The following is a 21,075-nucleotide window of genomic DNA, read 5'->3' as shown; positions in this document are numbered from 1 at the left end:
GCAATGAAACCATCTATAGCGCCACCTGGTGGAAAACAACGGAGTTAGCATTTTTATCTCGAAAACGGAACAGGATGGAGAAAAAAAGGGAATTAAAGTTGTAGGGCATCAACAATTTAATACGAATCGACACCTTGCATACAGAAATGCTATGATTATAACGTGTAAAACTCACAAGGCTGCAGATGTGAAGCGGTACCTCATGGAGACCTTCCTACAAGTCATTGGGTATGGTGGCTGCATGGAGTGGCCTCCACGCTCACCTGACCTGACCCCATTGGGCTTCTTTCTGTGAGGTCACATTAAACAGCAGGTGTATGCGACCCCTCCACCAACATTGCAGGACCTACGGCGACGTATCACAGATGCTTGTGCAAACGTGTCACCTACCATATTGCACAACGTACAGCAAGATACAGTATGCTGTCCAGAGTCCAGATGTGCATAGCAGCTGACGGTGGCCACTTTGAGCATCAAAGTTAAATGATCGCCATATGCGTGACCAGCATTCAATGTTTTGGGGGGGAAGGGGTGGGAGGAGGGGAGTCTTGAGTTTCATATCATAGCATTTCTGTATGCAAGGTGTCGATTCGTATTGAATTGATGATGCCCTACAACTTAGTAATTCACTTTTTTTTCTCCATATCGTTCCGTTTTCAAGATAAAAATGGTAACTCCTTTGTTTTCCACCAGGTGGCGCTATAGGTGGCTTCATTGCATAGCGCATGGCTACTTTACTATACCTAGACACCACTTCTATGCCTATAGCTGCCGCCGTTCTCAAGTTAATGGCGGTGGACAGGATATGGGTGGACACACTGTATACAAGTTACAATAGCCAGACTGGTACATGGGAAGAGGACCCTGCCCTTGCGGGCTTACATTCTATAGGATAATGGGGAGGAAACAGTAGGTGGGGCGATGGTGAGTTGGCAGCTCCGGTGGTAGTGATTCAGTGGGGGTCATTGGAGATTATAGGCATTCCTGAACAGATGAGTTTTCAGCTTCCGTTTTGAAGCTTGTAATTGTAGCAGATAATCTGACGTGTTGAGACAGCGAATCCCAGAAGACAAGGGATGCTCGGGAGAAGGCTTGGAGGCTGTTGTATGAGGAGCAAATGAGAGAGGAGGAGAGAAGGAGATCTTGGGAGGACCGGAGGTGACGTGTTGGAGTGTAGCAGGAGATTAGTTCGGAGATATATGGAGGAGACAGATTATGGAGGGCTTTGTAGGTCAGTGTTAGTAGTTTGAATTTGATATGGTGGAGGAGCCAGTGGAGGGATTTGCAGAGAGAAGCGGGGTGGTATTGAGGAGAGAGGTGGATCAGTCGGGCAGCAGAATTGAGGATGGACTGGAGAGGGGCGAGCGTGTAAGCAGGGAGACCACAGAGGAGGATGTTGCAGTAATCGAGGCGGGAGATGATGAGGGCATGCACTAGCATTTTTGTAGAGTGGGAGTTGAGGAAAGGACGGATTCTGGAAAAAAATGTTTGAGTTGAAGACGGCAGGAGGTGGTGAGGGATTCTCTGTGTGGTATGAAGGACAAGGCAGAGTCAAGGGTCACTCCGAGGCACCGAACTTTTGGTACTGGGGAGAGCATGGTGTTATTTATTGTAATAGATCAGGTAGAGTGTAGGGGAGATGGAGGGAAGATGATCAGTTCAGTTTTGGCCACATTGAGCTTTAGGAAGCGAGAGGAGGAGGAGGATATGGCAGATAGACACTCTGGGACTCTGGACAGCAGAGATGCAATATCTGGCCAGCCACGTTTGACGATAAAACCATTGCCATTAAATGTGGATTGTGTACTGTGTGGTCGGGTATGGGGAAGGGAAAGCGAAAAGGCTGCAAAACGCTAAATTCCAGCACTCGTGACAGTTCTGTGATCCCAGCAGGTGTCCTACCATCAGGAATCCCTTTCTATATGCCCACTTTTAGGGTCTGCTTGGGCTGGACCGGATGAGCGCTGAACTTTGGGGACCAGTCACGTCTGCGGCTCCGTACCCTCATTAGACATGTGCAGGAGCTGCTGATTTACATCCACTAGTCTGACTGGAGCATACTCCGTTATTATTTTTCCATGCGGTCCTGAGGTCCGTGTGTAAAATTGCCCATGTGCATTAGCACAAAGGGTTTGCACACACAATAAAAATTTGGTTTGTCTGCACCTTGCCTCAGGGTGCGTTCACATGTTTTTCTGTGTGTGCAACAGACCAGGCACAGGCAAATATTCACTTTTCTGCGATTTTCCACACTTTACCTTAGATATGCATGAAAAATATTCACAACTTGCGCTAAGTCTGATTTTATAGACCAAACTAGTGCGTGTCAAAAGTACTCCGCTCAGCCGATGAGCATACGGAGCGTGATGTCCACTGATTGCCGACGTGACTAGCCCTAAAGGTCATCGCTTGCCTGAATTTTAACTTTAGGAGGAGAGATCCTGATAAACTCCTTTTACCACACACATGGTATTTAAAGGGAATATGTAAACAGGTTTTTGCTATGTAATGAGGGCAGCATGAGGTAGGGGTTAAAACACAGAATTCAACCATGTGTCAAGCTTAAACTGAAGGCTTTATCACCTGCTGATTATCATTGCTGTGACTATCTGCCTTATGCCAAGTTGTCCAATGCTGCCCCCTCCTTTTCTAAACAGCTTACTGTCTATAGACATTGGACAACGCCTGGTGTGTGGGTGCTGGTCAGCCTTCTCAGCTCTGCTGCATTGCTAAATCTAAAAATTCTGATTGTGTCTGAACTGTTGCACCCAGTGATTTAAGTGATACATCTTTGGATTCAGGGTCTCTGCCCACGTCATGCTGCTGTCAGATGTGGAAATAAAAACCTGCTGACATATTCCATTTAAGCCATTTAAAGATATTTATGCTTCATTTTTATCAAAGCAATTCAACGGGTTATCCAAACTGTTGGGGGACAACAGCAAATGTTCTACATTAACAAATCATACGCTCTTCCTCCGTTGCAGAAGCTTCGGCGGTGGTCCTAGTTGGTTTACAAACTGCATGACTGCTGGAGCCACTCTGTTGTCTCAACATTCATAGTCCACAGATTAAAAGCCATGATTCTGGTAGTACATTTCTAACCAGAGGCCAGATACCCCCTTTAAAGGGGAATCTGTCAGCAGGTTTTTGCTATTTAATATGAGAGCAGCCTGATTTGTGCAATTTATTAGTCTGTGCTGCAGATTCAATACAATCAGTGTGTTAACACCAGCAGATTATCACTGGAGGCTAATCTGTATAACCCCGCCCCCACCACTGATTAGCAGCTTGTTGCCAATGTATACAGGAAGCTGGCAGTCAGTGGTGGGGGGGATGTTCTACACAGAACAGAATCTTTATCTGATGTAGATGTAGCAGAGTTATTAAGCCTGCACCAAGCTGCCCAGTAAGTGACACATCCCTGGTATCAGGTTATCTGTCTCTACATTTTAAATTCTCTTTAAACCCAGAAGTCTTTTTGCTTGATATTTGTAACCCATTCTCTTTCGTTGTTCATTAACTAGTAAACATACCAGTGATATGAATGCTGGAAAGGACATCAATTAAAGTCCTCTTTTTAACACTAGAACTACTGGACTCGTGACACCTATATAGAAATACATAGTGCAAAGTAGTCAAAATGACTACCTCAGTAGTTCTAGTGTTTAAAGAGAATCTGTCAGCAGATTTTTGCGACGTAAGCTGAGGACAGCGTGCTGCAAGGGTTAAAAAACTAAAAGCAACCGTGCTTTTCTCACCAGTGTGTGAGTGTAAACTAAAGGGTTTCTTACCTTGTGATTACCATTGCAGGACTAGATACTTGTGCACAGTAGTACGGCACAAAAAAACGCTTAAGACTCAAAAAATAAGCAGTCACTAAGCCCCAGATCTCAAAAAAATGAGAACGCTACGTGTCTCGGAAAATAGCGACAAAAGCGCAATTCTCTTTTTGGACAACGTTCAGAATTTTTTTTTTTTTTCATCACTTAGATAAAAGTAAAATTATACATGTTTGGGGGTCTACAAAATCGTACCGACCTGGGGAATCCTAATACCAGGTTAGTTTTACCGAATAATGCAATTCCATTTTGTTTTTTTTTGCAATTTTACCGAACTTGAAATTTTTTTTCCTGTTTTTCCATTACAATATGGGGCAAAGTGAATGGTGTCATTCAAAAATACAAAGTTCCCAGCAAAAAACAAACTCCTATGGCTGTATTGACGGAAAAAATAAAAAAAGTTATGGCTCTTTGAAAAAGGTAGGGAAAGACGAAAATCGCCCGGGGGTGACAGGGTTAAAGGGAACCTGTCACTAGAATGTTCGCTATGAAACTAAAAGAATCCCCTTCTGCAGCTCCTGGGCTGCGTTCTAGAAAGGGTCATCTTGCTACTGGCCCCCCCCCTTTCAGACCTAAATAATCACTTTATAAAATCTTACCTTTTGGTATGCTAATGAGGTTTTCTGGCCACGGGGGCGGGCTGTATTTCTTCCGTTGTTCTCCCTCCTGCCGCTGTTCGCCATCCCCCTGTGTTGATTTACATCGATCAGGCCGTCACCCTCATATTACGCAGTCCTCCTGAAGTCTCGCGGGACTGAGCGCTGTTCTAGTCGCGAGCGCCGGTGATGTCATTGCGCAGGCGCAAGATTATGGGCGGCGCTGTGAATGTCATCACCAGCGTCCTCCAAGTACCCGCCCATAATCTCGTGCCCGCGTTAATAGGTAACGTGGATGATATGGCCAGCGCATAACAGTGGAGGCAGAGGGAAAAGTGTGGGCACGAGATTATGGGCGGGTACTTGGAGGACGCTGGTGATGACATTCACAGCGCCGCCCATAATCTCGCGCCTGCGCAATGACATCACCAGCGCATGCGATTTGAACAGCGCTCAGTCCCACTGGGCATGCGCGAAACTTCAGGAGCACTGCGTAACATGAGGGTGACTGCCTCATCGATGTAAATCAACACAGGGGGACGGCGAACAGCGGCAGGAGGGGGAATAATGGAAGAAATACAGCCCGCCCCCGTGGCCAGCAAACCTCATTAGCATACCAAAAGGTAGGATTTTATAAAGTGTTTGTTTAGGTCTGAAAGGGGGGCCAGTAGCAAGATGACCCTTTCTAGAATGCAGCCCAGGAGCCGCAGAAGGGGATTCCTTTAGTTTCATAGCGAAAATTCAGGTGATAGGTTCCCTTTAAAGACATTTTTGGCATAATTTTTCTCAAAGCAGATTAAATTGGTATCCAACCTGTGTGGGGCGGTGGGGGGAAGGGGGCCACAACAGAAGATGTTCTACATTAACAGACCATACTCTCTTCCTCAGTTGGTCCTAGTCGGTCAGCAAACTGCATGACTGGAGCCATTCAGTTGACTCCGCATTCATAGGACACAGGTTAAAAGCCATGATGCCGGTAGTACATTTCTAACCTCAGAGGTCAGATACCCCATTTTTAAAAGGGAATCTGTCAGCAGGTTTTTGCTATTTTAATCCGAGAGGAGCATAATATTATGACTAGCTTGATTCCAGGAATGTGTAATTTTAAGGCCCAGTCACACACAACGACTTACCAGGGATCCCAAAAACGATGCGACCTGATAGGGATCGCAGGTAAGTCTCTGGGAGGTCGCAGGTGAGATGTCACACAGTCAGACCTTACCAGCGATGCAGGAACAATGCAGGTCGCAGTAGCGACTGGGACTCTGTCACACAGTATCAAACACAGCGATATGTCCTGCCCACTAGGACATCGCCTTTGAAGAAAATGGCCTGGACCATTCTGCAACGACTAGAGATCTCACAGCAGGGGCCTGATCGCTGGTAGATGTCACACATAACGAGATCGCTAACTGGATCGCTACTGCGTCACAGAAACCGTGACTCTGCTGCGATCTCGTTATGTGTGACGGTACCTGTGTGCTGCAGTTTCAATACAATCAAGTGTGTTATCACCAGCAGATTATCACTGGAGGACATGCCTCCTGCAGGCAGGTGAGGCTAATCTGTATAAGGCCAGGGCCACATGGGGATCTACTGCGATCCTCGCAAGACACTCTGCTCACGCTGGCAGCACAGCAGACCCGAGTGTCACTGCGACTGAGGTCCGATCGTGCGAGCGGACCTCCGCTGCGGGGGGGTGGGCTTGCGCTGAGGAGGGAGAGATTTATCTCTCTCTCCTCTGTTGCCGGCTATTGCCATTCTCGCCCTGCACTCGCGGTACACCGGTGTACTGCGAGTGCAGTGCGATTTTTCTCTCGCCCCATAGACTTGAATGGGTGCGAGAGAATCTAGGATCACATTACACCCGTAGCATGCTGCGATTGTTTTTTCTGTCCGATTAGGGCTGAGAAAATAATCGCTCATGGGTGCTGGCACATAGAGTAATATTGATCCGAGTGGAATGTGATGTTTTATCACATCCCACTCCGATTTTCATGCCGTGTGTCTTAGGCCTAACCCTGCCACCACTGATGAGCAGCTTGCTGACAATGTACACAGGAAGCTGGCAGTCAGCGGTGGGGGTGATGTTTTATACAGCTGAGAAGTGTTAGCTCTGCTGCATCTACATCAGACAAAGCAGAGTGTGTATCAAATCTGGACCAAGCAGCCTAGTAAGTTGACACATCCCTGGAATTGGGGTCTCTGTCCCTACATTATGCTTCTATCAGATTACCTTTAAACCCTTAAGTCTTTTTGCGTAATACTTGTGACTTGTGACCTTATGTTATGCATTAACTAGTAAAGATACCAATGATTGGAATGCTGGAAAGGACATTAATTAAAGTCCTCTTTAAAGGGAATCTGTCAGCAGGTTTTTGCTGCAAGGGTTAAACAAAAAGCAACTGTGCTTCTCTTATCAGTGTGTGAGCTATTGTTTATGTAAGCTAATGGGTTTATTACCCTGGGATTATCATAATACTAAAATTCCTGGGCACAGCAATCACACACAGCCCCTGCTATGATTGACACCTCAGTCAATGCACAGGGTCATGCTAACCACTGAGCCACTGTGCTGCCCATCAATAGTGCTTGAGATAAGTCATGGTTATTGCAGACTGCATCTGAGCACTAAAAAATTGGGAAGTTAAAACCTAAATTTTATTTCAAACGAAACCAGAAAAATAATGTGCACCAGGCTAGGGCAAAAACATTGTAAAAAATGATTGCCATCATTAAAAGTTCTCCATTAGTTAGTTGATGACTTCCTGATTGGTGGGACCCTCACTGATGCATACACTTCTCCCCTCTCCATTTTTCATGGGACTGCCGGAGATGTGCAGCACTCTGCTTTTTCTGTATAGTGCTATAAGGACTGAATGAAGCAGAGCCGCACACGGCCGCCCACTGCCCTACAATGACCGGACAATTATCCACTTATGTGATTGGTGGATTCTCAGCTGTCACACTCCAGCCATCAGAAAGTTATCAATCATACTTCAAGTTGGCAATACCTTTTTCTATGATCGGATTAACCCTTTAATGATCATCTCTAATCTGCCAAAGTCTACGTTTAAAATCTAGAATTCGCATGTTAATGACCCGCTAGCTCTTCTGTTTTTGCAGTTTCATTTTTCCCCTCTCCTTATTCCAAGAGCCATAGGCTACTTTCACACATCCGGTTTGAGCTGTGCGGCTCAATCCGGCTGTGAAACCTATGCAACGGATGCGGTGAAAACACCGCATCCTTTGCATAAGTTTTTACATGCGGCCGGTCCGTTTTTTTCCGGTTGCGGCACGCTACTGAGCATGCGCAGTGGAAGAAACCGCATGCGGCGGCCGGATGCGTTTTTTCCACATCGAGCCGGCGTCCACAGGCATGCATTGAAAAATGCGCCGCAGCGGCCGGATGCGGCGCGATGTGGTTTTTTTGCCGGAGCAAAAAACGTTGCAGGCAACGTTCCATCCGGCCGCGGCATCGGCTAAATCTGCCGCATGCGGCAAAAACCGGACTGAACGCAAGCCCATGCGGTACAATACGGCACTAATGTAAGTCTATGCAAAAAAAACGCAACCGGCGGCAAAAAAAACAGTTGCGGTTTTTCTGCAGAATGCCGTATTGTGCCGCAGAGCAAAAACCGGATGTGTGAAAGTAGCCTTAACTTTACTCTTCAGTCGACCTAGCCATTTGAAAACTTTTTTTTTTTATCTCAGTTGTTTTGAATGTCTCTTTATTAATTCCGATTTCTGACGGGATATTTTATTAATTTTCTTTGTGTGTCAGAAGTGTCTGACATAGAATTAGCAATTCTTAAGTTTAGATTCTCTATTTTTGGGTGGTTAACATATGGTTTCAGTTATTTTATATTTTGATAGATTGAACTTTTTGGGCCACTATAATATCATGGTTTTTTTTTTTAACAAATTTTTGCTTAATTTTCAATAAGGGGTAGAAGGGTGAGCCGCTTACAGGAAAAAATATATATATTTTAATATGTTTTAAAACCATTTACTATGATTGCTTTTACGATATACTACAAGACCAGTTTATTGCAAAACACAATGAAATTTTGTTTTTCCTTTGAAGCCATGCCTTTGCCTGAGCTTTAAAGGAAACTTAACCCCCGGGCATTTTGCATTTTTCCGGTTTTTGTTTTTTTGCTCCCCTTCTTCCGAGAGCTGTAAAGTTTTTATTTTTCTTTCAATCTTGCCATATGAGGGCTTGTTTTTTGCGGGACAACTTGTATTTTTAATTGAAACCATAAGTTTTACCATATGGTGTACTGGAAAACGGCAAAAAAATTCCAAGTGCGGAACAATTGCAAAAAAAGTGTGATTGCACAATAGTTTTTAAGATATTTTATTCACTGTGTTCACTATATGATAAAACTGATGTGTTGGTGTGATGCCATAACCCTCAGTCTGATACAGCGCCGCACTATCAGCTCTACCCTCACCTACTGTATCCTCATCTATCTCTTGTAGACTGTGAGTCCTCGCGGGCAGGGACCTCTATCCTCCTGTACCTGTTTGTGTCTTGTATTGTTTATGATTATTGTACTTGTCCCTATTATGTATACCCCTTTCACATGTAAAGCGCCATGGAATTGATGGCGCTATAATAAATAATAATAATAATAATAATGCCTGAGGTAGGTGCAATTTTTTTTTTGACACAAAACATGTATAGGTTTACTTGTATTTAAGGTGTTAAAAAAATTCACAAGCTTGTCCAAAAAAAGTGGCGCATGTTTTGCGCCATTTTCCGAAACCCGCTGCGATTTCATTTTTCGGGATCTATGGCTCAGTGATGGCTTATTTTGCATGCATGCCAGATCTGGCATCCGGCGAAATGCTGCATGTGTGAAATGGGCCTTAGCTATTCTTTTGTATACTTTTGACTCTGAACTTTATGGTGAGGATGCAGGAGAGGTTTTTTTCTGATGACTTCCATGAAGGCCATTTTTGTGTAGGAGTTCCTGAAGAGTAGAACAATGTACAACAACTCCAGGGTCTACTAAATCTTCCTGTCTGTTTTTTGTAGTCATACAGGGGTTCTGATTTGCGCCTCTAGCAATCCTATGAGAAGCTCTCACAGAAAATATTCTTGGTCTTCCATGCCTAATCTTGACCTCCACTGTTCATGTTAACATTTTGAATTGGGGGGAAAAAGGCAACCTAAAAACTTTGCTCTCTTCCTATAACCTTCTCCTTCTTTGTGGGCCTCCACCATTTTTATTTTCAGAGTGCTAGGCAGCTGCTTAGCTGAACCCTGTCTGCTGATTTTTGGCACAAGGTTAGAGGAGGCTAGGTTTTTTATACAGCTGTGGAATTTGCATCATCTGGCCTTTCCCTGCTATGATAGTGAACAAGCCTAACAGACTAATTAAGGTCTGAAACCTTGATCAGTTATTCCATCACCTTTGCAAAACTAATAAAATCCTGAAAGCGTGTTGTTGGCTGTTAAGGACGGGAGTTGAATAAAAATCAGAATTCAGGACAGAAAAAAAAATGTAAATATATTTTAGGAAAGAAAAATTTTATATTGGAGTACCTGTAACTTGAGATTGTTGCTGCCCAAACTACAGGCAGCATAGTCTGTGCCATTACAGCCTGTATACTTATCACTGAAGTGTTGTGTTTTCCAGAAAATGTAGCTTGAAGAGTCAGCGGGGACTGTAACTGGACAGGAATAGACGGCTTTTCCTAGCTCAGCTGCAGGTGATTGACAGGTTTTTCCTTCTGTGCACACATGGAAGTCACTTTGAAAAGCTGGGTGCTTGTCTTGTCTTTGGCCATGGCCCCGGCTGGCTCCTCTGGTGTGAGGCCATGGCAGCGGCTGGCTCCTCTGGTGTGAGGCCATGGCAGCGGCTGGCTCCTCTGGTGTGAGGCCATGGCAGCGGCTGGCTCCTCTGGTGTGAGGCCATGGCAGCGGCTGGCTCCTCTGGTGTGAGGCCATGGCAGCGGCTGGCTCCTCTGGTGTGAGGCCATGGCAGCGGCTGGCTCCTCTGGTGTGAGGCCATGGCAGCGGCTGGCTCCTCTGGTGTGAGGCCATGGCAGCGGCTGGCTCCTCTGGTGTGAGGCCATGGCAGCGGCTGGCTCCTCTGGTGTGAGGCCATGGCAGCGGCTGGCTCCTCTGGTGTGAGGCCATGGCAGCGGCTGGCTCCTCTGGTGTGAGGCCATGGCAGCGGCTGGCTCCTCTGGTGTGAGGCCATGGCAGCGGCTGGCTCCTCTGGTGTGAGGCCATGGCAGCGGCTGGCTCCTCTGGTGTGAGGCCATGGCAGCGGCTGGCTCCTCTGGTGTGAGGCCATGGCAGCGGCTGGCTCCTCTGGTGTGAGGCCATGGCAGCGGCTGGCTCCTCTGGTGTGAGGCCATGGCAGCGGCTGGCTCCTCTGGTGTGAGGCTATGGCAGCGGCTGGCTCCTCTGGTGTGAGGCTATGGCAGCGGCTGGCTCCTCTGGTGTGAGGCTATGGCAGCGGCTGGCTCCTCTGGTGTGAGGCCATGGCAGCGGCTGGCTCCTCTGGTGTGCGGCCATGGCAGCGGCTGGCTCCTCTGGTGTGCGGCCATGGCAGCGGCTGGCTCCTCTTGTTAAGGTGAACTCTTAACCAGAGGTCACTAGCTGCCTACTGCCTGACCGAATTGATATGGGCCAAGTGCATGCATAAAAGAATTCACACCAGAAACAGTCTGATATGAAATCTCTTCTTGGTCACAGTGAAGATGGCAGCCAAACAGACTGAGGAGACTCATGCGTCCTCTTGATATAGGCTAGGGGCGTACACAAGTTCAGATATGCCCATTTAGTGGGACAGTTCATGGGCTAGCGAATGGGGAGATCCGTGTTGCTGTTGATGGGTGGGTCTGACCAGTGGATGAAACCATGATGATGGGAGGGACGTCATTTAGTGGGTCCATGCTGATGGTTTGATCTGTGATGTCATCTGATCTGTGGGTTGGTCTTCTAGCTTGACCAGGGGTCTTCCCTTATATGGTGGTCTTCTTTCATCTGGACATTCCTTGCATTCCAAGCAAGGTGTGGAGAAAGGAAATGATGGTCATCTGTATATCTGTGTCATGTAGATGATCTGAAACCTGAATTATGTAAAGGCCCCTTTACACACTGAGACTTTCAGCGATCCCACCAGCGATCCCAACCTGGCCGGGATCGCTACAAAGTCTCTGGTGAGTCTCTGGTGAGCTGTCAAACAGGCAAACCTGGGCAACGACGCAACAGCGATCCGGACCTGCAGAACGACCTAGTTAGTCAAACACTGGAAACGAGTGATGTCACAATATCTGTCAATCACTATTCTCTGTCAGTCGGTCTCTCCCTCTCGGTCTCTATTCTCTCTGTCGGTCCGTCACTATCTCTGTCCCGCTCTCAGTCTGTCGGTCATTTTCCCCTCCTCTCTCATACTCACCGATCCCCGATCCCAGGCGCTGCACGGCGTTCACACTGCTGCGGCGGCTTTTACTATTTTGAAAAAGCCGGCCGCTCATTTAAACAATCTCGTATTCCTTACTTTCCCTGCCCACAGGCGCCTATGGTTGTAGTGAGACACGCCCCCACGCTGAGTGACAGGTGTCTCACTGCACCCAATCACAGCAGCCGGTGGGCGTGTCTATAATGTGCAGTAAAATAATTAAATAATTAAAAAAACCGGCATGCGGTCCCCCCCCAATTTTAATACCAGCCAGATAAAGCCATACGGCTGAAGGCTGGTATTCTCAGGATGGGGAGCCCCACGTTATGGGGAGCCCCCAGCCTAACAATATCAGTCAGCAGCCGCCCAGAATTGCCGCATACATTATATGCGACAGTTCTGGGACTGTACCCGGCTCTTCCCGATTTACCCTGGTGCGTTGGCAAATCGGGGTAATAAGGAGTTAATGGCAGCCCATAGCTGCCAATAAGTCCTAGATTAATCATGTCAGGCGTCTCCCCGAGATACCTTCCAGGATTAATCTGTAAATTACAGTAAATAAACACACACAACTGAAAAAATAATTTATTAGAAATAAAAAACACAAACAAATTCCCTCATCACCAATTTAATCAGCCCCAAAAAGCCCTCCATTTCCGGCGTAATCCACGGACCTCCAGCGTCGCATCCAGCTCTGCGGCATGCAGGTGACAGGAGCAGCAGAAGACACCGCCGCTCCTGTCACCTCCACGCAGCAAATGAAGACAGCCGCGCGATCGGCTGAGCTGTCACTGAGGTTACCCGCTGTCACTGGATCCAGCGGTGGCCGCGGGTAACCTCAGTGACAGCTCAGCTGATCGCGCTACTCACCTCAGTTGCTGCGTGGAGCTGACCGGAGCGGCGGTGAGTAGCGCGATCAGCTGAGCTGTCACTGAGGTTACCCGCGGCCACCGCTGCATCCACCGCTGGATCCAGTGACAGCGGGTAACCTCAGTGACAGCTCAGCCGATCGCGCGGCTGTCTTCATTAGCTGCGTGGAGGTGACAGGAGCGGCGGTGTCTTCTGCTGCTCCTGTCACCTGCATGCAGCTGAGCTGGAAGCGACGCTGGAGCATCCATCCTGGATTACGCCGGACATGGAGGGCTTTTTGGGGCTGATTAAATTGGTGATGAGTGAATTTGTGTTATTTATTTCTAATAAATGATTTTTTCGGGTGTGTGTGTGTGTTTATTTACTGTCAATTACAGATTAATTATGGAAGGAATCTCGGGGAGACGCCGGACATAATTAATCTAGGACTTGTCAGCTATGGGCTGCCAATAACTCCTTATTACCCCGATTTGCCAACGCACCAGGGCAAATTGGGAAGTGCCGGGTACAGTCCCAGAACTGTCGCATATAATGTATGCGGCAATTCTGGGCGGCTGCTGACTGATATTGTTAGGCTGGGGGGCTCCCCATAACGTGGGGCTCCCCATTCTGAGAATACCAGCCTTCAGCCGTATGGCTTTATCTGGCTGGTATTAAAATGGGGGGGGGGACCGCACGCCGTTTTTTAAAATTATTTAATTATTTATTTCACTGCACAGTATAGACACGCCCACCGGCTGCTGTGATTGGGTGCAGTGAGACACCTGTCAATCAGCGTGGGGGTGTGTCTCACTGCAACCAATCATAGGCGCCTGTGGGCGGGGAAAGTAAGGAATACGAGATTGTTTAATGAGCGGCCAGCTTTTTCAAAATAGTAAAAGCCGCCGGAGCAGTGTGAATGCCGTGCAGCGCCGCGCCGGGGGACGGTGAGTATGAGAGAGGAGGGGAAAATGACACAGACTGTGAGAGAGGGACAGAGATAGTGACGGACCGACAGAGAGAGAATAGAGACAGAGAGGGAGAGACCGACTGACAGAGAATAGTGATTGACAGACATTGTGACACATCACTCGTTTCCAGTGTTTTAAGTCCCCTTTACACACTGAGACTTTGCTGCACAGCGGGAAACAAAGGACCAAAGAATGGTCCTGAACGATTTGTAGCGATCAGCAACTTCACAGCAGGGGCCAGGTCGCTGATGTGTTTCACACACTGCAATGTCGCTGGGGAGGTCGCTATTACGTCACAAAACCGGGGACGTTACAGCGATGTCGTTTGCGATGTTGCAGTGTGTAAAGCCACCTTATGGCAAATCGACATATTTCCCACAATCGCTTGTCAAGAGGTTAATTAAGTATTTGATGGAAAGGTCCTCCTCAACAGTCCCCCCTAAATACTTTATTAACCTTCTGACCCTACTCCTAACCCATCAGTCTCCAATACCTGGCTGCAACTCTTTTCTTTTTGCTGCCCGCTATACGAGCAATGCTAAGCCTTTGCCCCCATTGGTACAGACTTCGATTGGAGCCTGATGTACTCGCCCTACTCTGACTGCCTAGCTGGGGACTGTGAAAGACTGAAGGGGGCCTAGCTGCTCTATATCCACAGAATAGCTAACCTCCTGAGCTAGGAAAGTGGGGGCTGACGTTTCTACTCCTTTCTCGATCATCTTCCTTATACAGGGAAAAACACAACAAACAACAATAGCTACAACAATTAAGACAACAAGGACCACTATGCCTATCTGAGCTAGCCATCTCTGCCATCCCTTCATCCATGAGAAGTATTGGTCCCAGGGATCCTCCACACCTGAATTCCTTTTTAATTCTTTTTGTAGAGAAGCTAGCTTTTTTATGGCTACCGTAACCTTCCCGGTGGGACCTGTATTATCTGGAATGTAGGTACAACACGCGGACTTCACCATTTTACAAACACCTCCTTTCTCTGCCAGTATCATGTCAAGGGCCATCCTGTTTTGAAACGCCATTATTGATGTGGGGCCTAGCTGATCTGCCAAACCTTCAAGAGCTTCTCTAGTGTAATTGACAAATCTTTGTTGGTTATAATAGATGTAATTGATCCAGTCTACGTTTTTATTTATGGTCACTAGAGGTAGTATGAATGACTCAAAACCTGCTTTGACTTGATCCCTGGCTTTAAATTCTTCTGGTACCCCCCTTGGGACTCCTATAGCATCAATATAAACATGGGGGTCAAAACTGCCTTTGGGTTCGGGATTTGTCTCTCTTTTTATTCTGTGTAGCTCTTCTGAGGTTAGGGCTTCCTCACCTTCTGCTGCTATGTAGAAGGGCATTATGTCTTTGGCTAGTGTGCATTCCCCCATCCATTCACCTTCTAAATGAGTTCTGATCTTCATGTCCCCACATATCCAGAAGACATCAGAAATGGACTGGGTCTGGTTGACCAGGTCCTCTCTGGTGGCATTACTATATCTGCTGCAATATCCCTCTGTGAAATTACCCACAAATGTGTTCCCCTAAGTGCTAGTATAACAGATGTATTTTCCTGGATATATGGTGATGCCTTGACCTGGGTTAGGTGTGTCTGTGACTATGGGGTACTTCTTTTTCCAGTTTTCACAATTTAATTCACTAAGGGATTTGTTAGTGAACAGACTCGGGAAACATTTTTCCACATCTGGGGGGAGATCTAGAGGGACAGATCCTAGATGGGGTCTCGCCCCTGCACAGACAAAGCAATTAGACTTATTATATTGATTGGCGGTATATTTCATCCACTTCAACCATAAGTTGGTCTCAGTGTACCCTGTTTCAACGGCAAGGATATCTTCAAATATGGGGTTTGCAATGGCCATCATTTTATTAAGTTTTTGAATACGGAAGATTAGGGAGTTTGAGTGTGTGTTTCTATCTTTTGTTGACATTTCTCTTATGTCCGCTAATCTGAACACCCCTAGATGGGCACAACTAGCACACCCACCATATACATATGTGCCCAGTAGATAGGTGCCATGATCGCCAGGTTGAGGGTTCTCCAGATTAAGGACTAGTGGATTACATTGGCCAATGGTATCACAGGGCTTGATGACTTTTGTACGGGAGAGTGTCATCCTGTTGAGTAGAGGTTTGCCATGGGAGTCTAGTTTATTTAGGGCTGTCTTCGGTCTATACCCCCAATCTTCACCAGTGTTCCACCCGACTGCCCTCCATGAACCACATGTTTGTCCCCACCCATCACCTGTAACACATATATATTGTTGTCCTGATCTTAATTGTGCTGGTTGACTCATTGAGGAAGGCGAGGAAGCCCATTGAGTGTCACACTGTACTACATCACAATAATCGAATTTAAAAGAAGCAACATGTGTAGTGGTGTTATACCAGAACATAATCACCCCCCCCTGCTTGGGTGATCGCGGCCTGTTGTGCTCCTACAAAGGAGTGTAGAACTGTGTAACACATAAGGTAAAAGATATGCGGCATTATGCAGAAGGCTCTGATGGAGGCGTGAACTTCTTGCAGTGGGAGGCGTGTATCCACGTTGGTCTTCCTTCAAGTTTGACAGAAGTGGGAGTAGTCAGGAGCACTTGGTAGGGACCTTCAAATCTCAGTTCCAGGGATGTCTTTCTGGTGAACTTCTTTACCAGCACGTAGTCACCAGGTTGGAAATTATTGACATCTTCACTGGAATCTGGATCTGGAATGGATGATAAAACTCGTGCATGTTATTGACAATTCTTTAGCAAGGGCAACAACATAATTCACAAGAGTATCACTTCCTAAAGCTAGCTGTTGTGGGAAGTATTGACCCAGTCTTGGAGGCCCCCCAAAAAGAATCTCGTATGGTGTGAGTTTAGTGGGACCCCTTGGAGTGTTTCTGACTGAATATAAGGCAATAGGCAAAATGTCTGTCCAGGGAAGTTTGACTTCCTGACTAGCTTTCAGGATTTTGTTTTTCAGGGTACCATTAAGTCTTTCTACTTTTCCACTGCTCTGAGGGTGATATGGGGTATGTAGACCCAAATCCGCTCCTACAAACGTCCATAGCTCCTTCGTCAATACTGCCGTGAATGCAGGTCCTTGGTCACTCTCAATTACCTCTGGGACCCCATATCTGCATACTAACTCAGTTATCAGTCTCTTAACAGTCACCCTGGCAGTCATATTGGTTACCGGATAGGCTTCGGGCCATCCTGAGAACATGTCAGTCACTACCAGTACATACTCATACTTCCCTACTTTTGGCATTTGAATATGATCAATTTGAATTCTTTGGAAAGGATAGAGTGGTTTGGCCAAAAGTTTTTGAGTAACTTTCTGGGGTGGTGCTGGATTGCATTTTGCACACACAAGGCAGGACTTGCAATAGTTTTGGGTGACAGTAGAGATCCCCGGTGCCAGATAAGTCTTCCAAATCAAGTCATTTATCTGGTTCTTGCCTCTATGGGTGATACCGTGTGCCCATTCTGTCACCGAGGGGTATAGGTTGCGGGGTATACAGCTCTTTTTGTTCTTCCTCCAAACTCCATCTTCATCCTTTTTTGCTCCTGCTTCTTGCCAATGCTTTTTCTCATCATCGGGTGCCTTGTCTTGGTGTAGATGAATAAACTTCATAGGAGAGCTCTGGAGTCCCTCTTCAGGATCTTGAGACACGTACACCACTGCTTTTTTTTTCCCAAGTGGGTGCACAGCATAAGTTTTCGCTATTTTGTCAGCAAATAAGTTTCCCTTCGCCTCTGGAGAATTTGATTTCCCGTGAGCTTTAATCTTGATCACTGCAACCTCTGAAGGTAGGTCCACAGCAGCCACAAGTTCTTTTATGGCAGCAGCATGTTTTACAGGATTTCCACTGGACGTTAGGTATCCTCTGGCTGCCCAGATACTGCCGAAGTCATGAGCCACTCCGAAAGCATATCTTGAATCCATGTAGATGTTGGTCACCTTCTCTGCCGCTTCTTGACAGGCCAGCGTCAAAGCCTTAAGTTCCGCTTCTTGTGCAGACATGTGTGGTGGTAGGGATCCTGCTGAGATAACCTGGTCATATGTAACCACAGCATATCCTGTATGGAACCTTCCTGTTTCATCTGCAAATCTGGAACCATCGGTAAAAAACGTCAGGTCAGCGTGCGGGAGTGGGTCTTCGGACACAATTTTCTTTGAGGCTGCTTCTTGCTGCATCTGTTGTAGACAGTCATGATCATCTGAGTATGTATAGGCCTTTCTTCTGGAGCATGACTGTCATCATCTACATCCCCCCTGGAAAGAGGAAGCAGTGTGGACGGGTTAAGGACGGTACAGCGGACAAGAGTGACATTATCCGGAATTAGGAGGGAACATTGGAGTCTCATATGACGCTGTAGTGACAGATGTTTAGGTTGAGTCTGGTCAAGTATAGCTTTGAGATCGTGTGGAGCCATCAAGAGCACTGGATGTCCTAAGATGATGTCTGAAGTTTTGTCCAGGAGCATATGTGCAGCATGTACGGCTCTAAGGCAAGTTGGTGAAGCTTGAGACACAGAGTCCAGACAGGCAGAGTAATAACCGATGGGTCTTGTTTTTCCCCCATGTTTCTGGGCTAGGACTCCGGAGGCATGTCCTGCTACTTCACTGATAAACAGGTAGAAAGGCAGCTGATAATTCGGGATTCCAAGGGCTGGTGCAGATTGTATGGCTTGTTTAAGAGCATAGAAAGCTTCCACAGACTCTGGTTTTAGTGGGAAAGCAGACATCTTGAGGTCATCATACAATGGTTGCATCAACTTGGAGGCGTCTGGAATCCACTGCCGGCAGTAGGTGAAAAGTCCCAAGAAAGCTTGTAGCTGCTTAGTTCCTTTTGGTAGAGGCGGACTGTCTCAAATTCGTCCTTTCTTTCAGTTGTGAGATGTTTTAACCCTGGAGAGAGACAGTGTCCTAGAAACACGACTCTGGGTTGACACCATTGAACTTTGTTGAGGGACACTTTGCAGTTCTGCTGTGCGAGGTGAAGTAGAAGACTGAAACTTGATTTTTCAGCTGCTGCTTGATCAGGACAACACAATAGAAGATCATCCACATACTGAAGGAGAACAACCTGATGGTTCCTCTCTCTCCAAGGCTGCAGACAAGAGGCAAGGGCTTGAGAGAAATGACTTGGTGAATTCTGTGCTCCTTGTGGCAAGACCGTCCAGGTGTATTGTGATCCTTTGTAAGTGAAGGCAAACAGGTACCAATCTTCTGGATGCAATGGTACGCTGAAGAAAGCATTGGCTAGATCGATGACAGTGAAATGTGTAGCATCCAATGGTATCTGAGACAGCAATGTATGTGGATTGGGCACAATGGGACTTTCCAATACAGTTGCTGCGTTAACAGCCCGGAGATCTTGAACCATACGGTACTTTGGGGCTTCTCCCTTCAATGTCCTCTTCTTGACTGGGAACAAAGGCGTATTACAGAGAGAAGTACACTTGACTAATGCCCCGTTATCCAGGAGAGTCTTAATTTGAGTGCCTAAAGACTCTTCCTGGGCAGATTTGAGTGGGTACTGAGGCACCCTGGGGAGTTGAGCTCCAGGTTTAAGAATGGCCCGTACCGGAGGTACAGCAAGACGTCCAATATCTTCAGGACCAGTGGACCATAGAGTAGATGGGACTTGCGACATCACTTCTGGTGGAATACCCGAGGCAGCATTAACGACTTCGTCCATCATCATAAGCAAAGGTGCTACTTGAAGTTGACACTCTTCACTCGGATCGAGCGGATCAGTAATGGTGATGGTAAGACCATTAGATGAATAGTGAATATTTGATAGTCGCTCTCAATCTTTGGAGAAGGTCTGCTCCCAGAAGGTTAGTGGGACAAGTGGGGGATACAACCAGGCGCATAAATACATCTTCGTATGGTCCAACCTGTACTTCACGGGTAAGCTTGTTAGAAGTAGGCTTGCCATCTACTCCCACACAGGTTACTGCTTCAGAGGATATCAGATCGGGAAATGGCAGGTCCTGTAATCTGATTACACTTCTGGCTGCACCTGTATCCGCAAGACACGGTAAGGGTTTGCCTTGAACGTTGATGGTTACTTTGGCTATTGGACCAGACGTAGAAGCCAAAGTAGTGGACACGGGCTTGCCCTTGTCCTATTGGGTATTCGGATCCCTCAGAGCAGCGATGTGACTGGCATCTGGGTGGACCTGTGGTTGTGGCTGATTTAAATAATACTGGTCCTTTTGGGGATAGGCAAGTCTACGGTTGTGTCCACCGTGGTATTGTTCCCGAGAAAAGTTTCTACAGTCGCGTTTGTAGTGACCGGGTTTTCCACAATTGAAACAGAGACCTCTAGCATGTGGTGTTGAAGGAAGCTGACCTTGATGTTGTACAGTGCCTACAAGTAGTATTCAACCCCCTGCAGATTTAGCAGGTTTGATAAGATGCAAATAAGTTAGAGCCTGCAAACTTCAAACAAGAGCAGGATTTATTAACAGATGCATAAATCTTACAATCCAACAAGTTATGTTGTTCAGTTAAATTTTAATAAATTTTCAACATAAAAGTGTGTGTCAATTATTATTCAACCCCTAGGTTTAATATTTTGTGGAATAACCCTTGTTTGCAATTACAGCTAATAATCGTCTTTTATAAGACCTGATCAGGCCGGCACAGGTCTCTGGAGTTATCTTGGCCCACTCCTCCATGCAGATCTTCTCCAAGTTATCTAGGTTCTTTGGGTGTCTCATGTGGTCTTTAATCTTGAGCTCCTTCCACAAGTTTTCAATTGGGTTAAGGTCAGGAGACTGACTAGGCCACTGCAACACCTTGATTTTTTCCCTCTTGAACCAGGCCTTGGTTTTCTTGGCTGTGTGCTTTGGGTCGTTGTCTTGTTGGAAGATGAAATGACGACCCATCTTAAGATCCTTGATGGAGGAGCGCAGGTTCTTGGTCAAAATCTCCAGGTAGACCGTGCTATCCATCTTCCCATGGATGCGGACCAGAATGCCAGGCCCCTTGGCTGAGAAACAGCCCCACAGCATGATGCTGCCACCACCATGCTTGACTGTAGGGATGGTGTTCTTGGGGTCGTATGCAGTGCCATCCAGTCTCCAAACGTCACGTGTGTGGTTGGCACCAAAGATCTCGATCTTGGTCTCATCAGACCAGAGAACCTTGAACCAGTCTGTCTCAGAGTCCTCCAAGTGATCATGAGCAAACTGTAGGCGAGCCTTGACATGACGCTTTGAAAGTAAAGGTACCTTACGGGCTCGTCTGGAACGGAGACCATTGCGGTGGAGTACGTTACTTATGGTATTGACTGAAACCAATGTCCCCACTTCCATGAGATCTTCCCAGAGCTCCTTCCTTGTTGTCCTTGGGTTAGCCTTGACTC

The 21,075-nt window shown here is 46.7% G+C and overlaps 1 protein-coding gene across 2 annotated transcripts in view; it reads left to right on the top strand.

Annotated features, from left to right (window-relative positions):
* Positions 1–21,075, top strand: part of WAC (WW domain containing adaptor with coiled-coil) — a 171,014-nt gene that overhangs the window by 86,688 nt on the left and 63,251 nt on the right. The gene's annotated exons all lie outside the window — the stretch shown is intronic.

The sequence above is a fragment of the Anomaloglossus baeobatrachus genome, chromosome 6, assembly GCF_048569485.1.
Source record: "Anomaloglossus baeobatrachus isolate aAnoBae1 chromosome 6, aAnoBae1.hap1, whole genome shotgun sequence".
In the NCBI taxonomy this organism is placed as follows: Eukaryota; Metazoa; Chordata; class Amphibia; order Anura; family Aromobatidae; genus Anomaloglossus; species Anomaloglossus baeobatrachus.
The sequence above is the reverse complement of the archived record's forward strand: the minus strand, read 5'-3'. Positions and strand labels throughout refer to the sequence as shown.